General features: G+C 38.5%; 1 pseudogene; it reads left to right on the top strand.

Annotated features, from left to right (window-relative positions):
* The first annotated feature begins 2,262 nt into the window (after window positions 1-2,262).
* Window positions 2,263-4,087, top strand: LOC132489183 (eukaryotic peptide chain release factor subunit 1-like; annotated as a pseudogene).
* The last annotated feature ends 1,401 nt before the right edge of the window (window positions 4,088-5,488 follow it).

The following is a 5,488-nucleotide window of genomic DNA, read 5'->3' as shown; positions in this document are numbered from 1 at the left end:
AATGCATTCTATTCTCTGAATTAGAATGACACAGCTGGAAATGAAAAGGGGAGAAAGAAGTTTTGACTCATTTTTACTACTTGTTTTTAAAGAAACATATATTACATTAATCAGAAAACTGAGCAACTTTCCTCTACTGACTGTCTTTTGAGACAGCTGATATTGCTCTCATCCAATGCAGTGCCTCTTGTATAACAAGGCCGGGGGAGGGACAAATGGAGAGTGACATGTGTATCCTAGGGAGATGACCTTCCAGGTAAAGCTGTATACATTGAAGGAGGGAGGGCCCTGGAAGTGGTGCTTGCTGGCAAAATACAACTTTTCATGGACTCACCTGATTAAACCATGGAGGGCTGCCTTAGGGTATATGTTATCCCCCTTAGAGTAAAGACACTGAAAAGTAAGAACCGAATGTTCCATTTCAGAGCCAGATGAATGTTTCTGAGGTATCAGAAATTGAGCCAGGGTTGCACACAGTTGAGAGGATGGTTTTGACAAATACACAAGTGACAGCAAGGATTGCGGTGGGCCATCTATAACAGCAATGTGTCTGTAAACCTTGGGCCAAAATAGAGCTCACTTCATATTAGAATGAAAATACTGCAAAGAGTAAGATAAGAACAGGATGAGATTAAAACAAACATACAAACAAAACAACACTTTGAAGAAATTTAAAAATGGAATAACAGGGTTAAAATTCTCACTGAAGTCATTAGAACAGGATTGATGCCAAACAAATCAAATCAGTGATGTAAGTAAAAAACTTCAAAATTTCTCCCAGAGAAGGGGAAGAAATAATAAAAATGATAAGTGTGATATATACAAAGAAGAGAGAGAAGAGATTTACTATGTTGATAAAAAGATATTCTATAAGAGGAAACAAAGCAACTAAATGAGACACTATAATCAAAGATATAATAGAAGAATACTTTTCTCTGCAGGAAAGACCAGCATCTCTTATGTTCCAGGAAGAACTAAATAAAATATTTTAAATTATAAGTATAAAGAGTAGGAAGCTCTTTTGAACATTAAATTCCAGTAGAGAATAGAATGATGTCTATAGACATCTGAGATTAAAAGATTGGGAATCCCAAACCACGCCATGATGTCATTCATGAGTCATAGTAACAGAAAACATTTTTATATGTGTAAAAGCTCCAAAAAATATAATACTCATGTCCCTCTCATGAATGAAAGAAACAAAACCAAACCTCAGGTATGTACTCCACTCAATTAGGAGTTTAATCATGATCAAAGTCTCTAAAATGGGGAAGTACTTGCAAATTGGTTAGTATTGAGCAATGAAACTAGTTAGAAAAATTCAAAGAACTTTTTAAAGTGTCTTCAGAAAATTCTCAAATTTAAAGTGAAAACTCAAAAATATTCCTGTATTTAAATTTGAAGTTGTTGAAAATTCATAATCAGGGTCTATAATCTCAGATAAAAGTAACAAAAGAATAGAAAACAGAAATAGGAGATGGGTGTGTAATAAGGGAAATGAATACAGGTTAGATTCCTGATTTTAAAACAATGACAAAAATTTGATTGTTTTACTCAACTCTGATAGTTAAATATAGGGTCAAATGGATTATTTTCTTTTTGAAATATTTAAAATAATTATTTATCTTATAAATACAGGCTGCCTGCCTTTTGAATCTTTATGGAAAATGAAAGCAAATTAAACTTGAAATGCCAAAGTTTTCCTAGACTGTTGAATATGAATAAACCTTTTTTTTACTTAAATTTTCAAACTGTGCTTCGCAGAGTAGTTGGTGCTCCCAGGGCCATAGGTAGTGTTGGGAAAGCAGGAGAGGATGAGTGGAAGGATGAGGAGAAGATGATGTGGGAGGATGAGGAGAGGATGATGTGATTTACCTATGGGGATTCTGAGTTTACCTATGGAGATGCTGCCAAGAATTCTAGTGTAGTGCTAATAAGCATCACTATCAGTTATATATTCTCAGACTTGAATTGTGGTTCAAATCATAAAAGAGTACAGTGGGGGAAAAAAAGTTAAATCATTAACTTAAAAGATCATACACTATGTAAGTGGAAGTTCCACTATTTGAATTTTGGTCTAACTGATGGCAAAGTTCATGCTTTTCCAAGAGTTTTCCATAGTAGGAGGAAAGATGAGTGAATGATGTCACAAAAGGCAAGGTAAAAAAAATTACTGAAATTAGAAATTGTCGAGAGCCGCCGCTGGGGAGGAGCAGCCGCTGCCGCCCAGGACTGGGTCCTTAGAGATGAGGAGGCGAGAAGATGACGGACGCCCCCAGTGCTGCCGACAAGGACGTGGAGCTCTGGAATATCAAAAAGCTCATTAAAACTTGGAGGCGGGGCCTTCCCCAGTGGCGGAGTGGTTGAGAATCTGCCTGCCAATGCAGGGGACACGGGTTCGAGCCACGGTCTGGGAAGATCCCACATGTCGCGGAGCAAGTAGGCCCGTGAGCCACAACTACTGAGCCTGTGCGTCTGGAGCCTGTGCTCTGCAACAAGAGAGGCCACGATGAAGAGTGGCCCCCGCTTGCCGCAACTGGAGAAAGCCTGTGCACAGAAACAAAGACCCAACACAGCCATACATACATACATACATACATACATAAATAAATAAATAAATAAAAACTTGAGGCAGCCCTCGGCAATAGCACAAGCATGATATCGTTTATCATTCCTCCCAAAGACCAGATTTCATGAGTGGCAAAAATGTTAGCTGATGAGTTTGAACTGCATCTAACATTGTCACGAGTAAACTACCTTTCAGTCCTGGGAGCCATTACATCTGTACAACGAAGACTCAAACTTTGTAACAAAGTACCGCCAAATGGCCTGGTTGTTTGGTACAATTGTAACAGAAGAGGGAAAGGAAAAGAAAGTCAACATTGACTTTGAAGCTTTCAAAAAAATTAATACGTCTTTGTATCTGTGTGACAAATTCCATACAGAGGCTCTTATAGCACTACTTTCAGATGATAGCAAGTTTGGCTTCATTGTAATAGATGGTAGTGGTGCACTTTTTGGCACAAGGAAATACAAGAGAAGTCCTGCACAAACTCACTGTGGATCTCCCAAAGAAACATGGTAGAGGAGGTCAGTCAGCCTTGCGTTTTGCCCATTTAAGAATGGAAAAGTGACATAGCTATGTTGGGAAAGTAGCTGAGACTGCTGTGCAGCTGTTTATTTCTGAGGACAAAGTGAATGTGGCTGGTCTCGTTTTAGCTGGATCAGCTGACTTTAAAACTGAACTAAGTTGGGCTTCCCTGGTGGCGCAGTGGTTGAGAGTCTGCCTGCTGATGCAGGGGACACGGGTTCGTGTCCCGGTCTAGGAGGATCCCATATGCTGCGGAGCAGCTGGGCCCGTGAGCCATGGCTGCTGAGCCTGTGCATCCGGAGCCTGTGCATCTGGAGCCTGTGCTCCACAATGGGGGAGGCCACAACAGTAAGAAGCCCACATCCCACAAAAAACAAAAAACAAAAAACCTGAACTGAGTCAATCTGACATGTTTGATCAGAGGTTGCAATCAAAAGTTTTAAAATTAGCTGATATATCTTATGGTGGTGAAAATGGATTCAACCAAGATATCGAGTTATCTACCGAAGTCCTCTCCAATGTGAAGTTCATGCAAGAGAAGAAGTTAATAGGGCAAGACTTTGATGAAATCAGTCAGGACATGGGCAAGTACTGTTTTGGAGTTGAAGATACACTAAAGGCTTTAGAAATGGGAGCTGTAGAGATTCTAATAGTCTATGAAAATCTGGATATAATGAGATATATTCTTCATTGCCAAGGCACAGAAGAGGAGAAAATTCTCTAACTCCAGAACAAGAGAAGGATAAATCTCATTTTACAGACAAAGAGACAGGACAAGAACATGAACTGATTGAGAGCATGCCCCTGCTGGAATGCTTTGCTAACAACTATAAAAAATTTGGAGCTACATTGGAAATTGTCACAGATAAATCACAAGAAGGATTCCAGTTTGTGAAAGGATTTGGTGGAATTGATCTGATTAGCAAAAGAGAAAGAATTATTGAAGAAATGTTGATTGTCCAGCTGAGAATGGAAACCACATGGTTACTACCATGAATCCATAACAAATTATTTGGGTAAAAATATATTGCTCCTTTAGTTCAATGGAGAGTGAAATTTTAGAGATGTTAATAGGTGTTTGGGGATAGTATTTTTTAACTCCAGGTTTTAAGAGATCATTCAAAATGATTATCTGTCATGGCAAGCAAGATTTTCAACAGGTATACATGTCAGAATGAAGGAGGTAAGGAAAAGGGCAAAAGGGAGTTGCCAGAAATATTCATTTTCTTGCCACCCCATATTTCTTTTCAAAACACTTGAATATCTTCTGGGTAGGAGAATTTTAAAGAAATATCTTTAATAGATATGTGAGCTCCTACTATATAAGAGGAGACTATTTTAGAGGCAGCGGCAAGCACAAATTTAAAAACAAAATGTTTACTATCTAACATGAAAAGGTATGTCCCAGGATTTTACTATAACAATGCTGAATGTGCATTTTTTCAAAGTCTTCAACATTTGAGCCCTCCTCTATCTCTGGGCAGAACCATATGTGTACTTTTTCTTATGGCAACTGATATTTCTTGACATCAAGACATCCAAACCAGTTAAAGAGTCTCACCAGCTTCCATGGTCCTCACTCTGAACCCCAATCCTCTTCCTAAGATGGGAACATTTGGGTGTCTGACTCTTGCAGGGCCCCTGAGCTGACTTTGCTCCCTTAGTGAGAAAGGGATTGCTCTCACCTTCTAGTTCAGATTCTGCAGGATGAGCTGGTATCAGCAAATGTAAGAACGTGCTCTTCTGCTTTTTGAGACTCTCTCTCAAGCAAAGAATGTGGGTCTACAGTGAAATCCAATTGTCATTTCATTTTGTTTTATTTGGTGTATAAAAGTGAAAATTTCTCTTTTGCTTCTTTTTAGAGCAAGCATGTGGGTTTCCTAAACAAGAGGGCCATCAGCCAAGGAATTAGTAGATCTGCTCATTTTACCTCAATGCAAACAATCTATCTTTTAGAAAATATTCAGTGGGTTTAGTCCATCTTATTTAAGGATACTAACTGTAGAGCACAGGGAACTCTACCCAATATTCTGTGATGACCTACATGAGAAAATAATCTAAAAAAGAGTGGATATAGGTATATGTATAACTGATTCACTTTGTCATACAGCAGAAAGCAACACAACATTGTAAATCAACTATACTCCAATAAAAAAAAAAACTAATCATAATATATCACTCTTCTGTGATCCCATAAGAAGGAAAAGCTTCATAAACATGAGTAATGTCCCATTCTAGGGCTATTTCCCTGCAGTTCCCCAAAAAGGGCAAAAGGAAACAGCACAGAGGAATGAGGAAGCAGCTAAGATAAACCTTTAGTGACTTATGAAAGTGATCAGGTGTTTGCTTATCTGAGCGATAGACAAAATATTAAGAGGTGTGATTTCTTTTCAAAAG

The sequence above is a fragment of the Mesoplodon densirostris genome, chromosome 1, assembly GCF_025265405.1.
Source record: "Mesoplodon densirostris isolate mMesDen1 chromosome 1, mMesDen1 primary haplotype, whole genome shotgun sequence".
Taxonomy (NCBI): Eukaryota; Metazoa; Chordata; class Mammalia; order Artiodactyla; family Ziphiidae; genus Mesoplodon; species Mesoplodon densirostris.
This window is presented reverse-complemented; position numbering and strand designations above follow the sequence as displayed.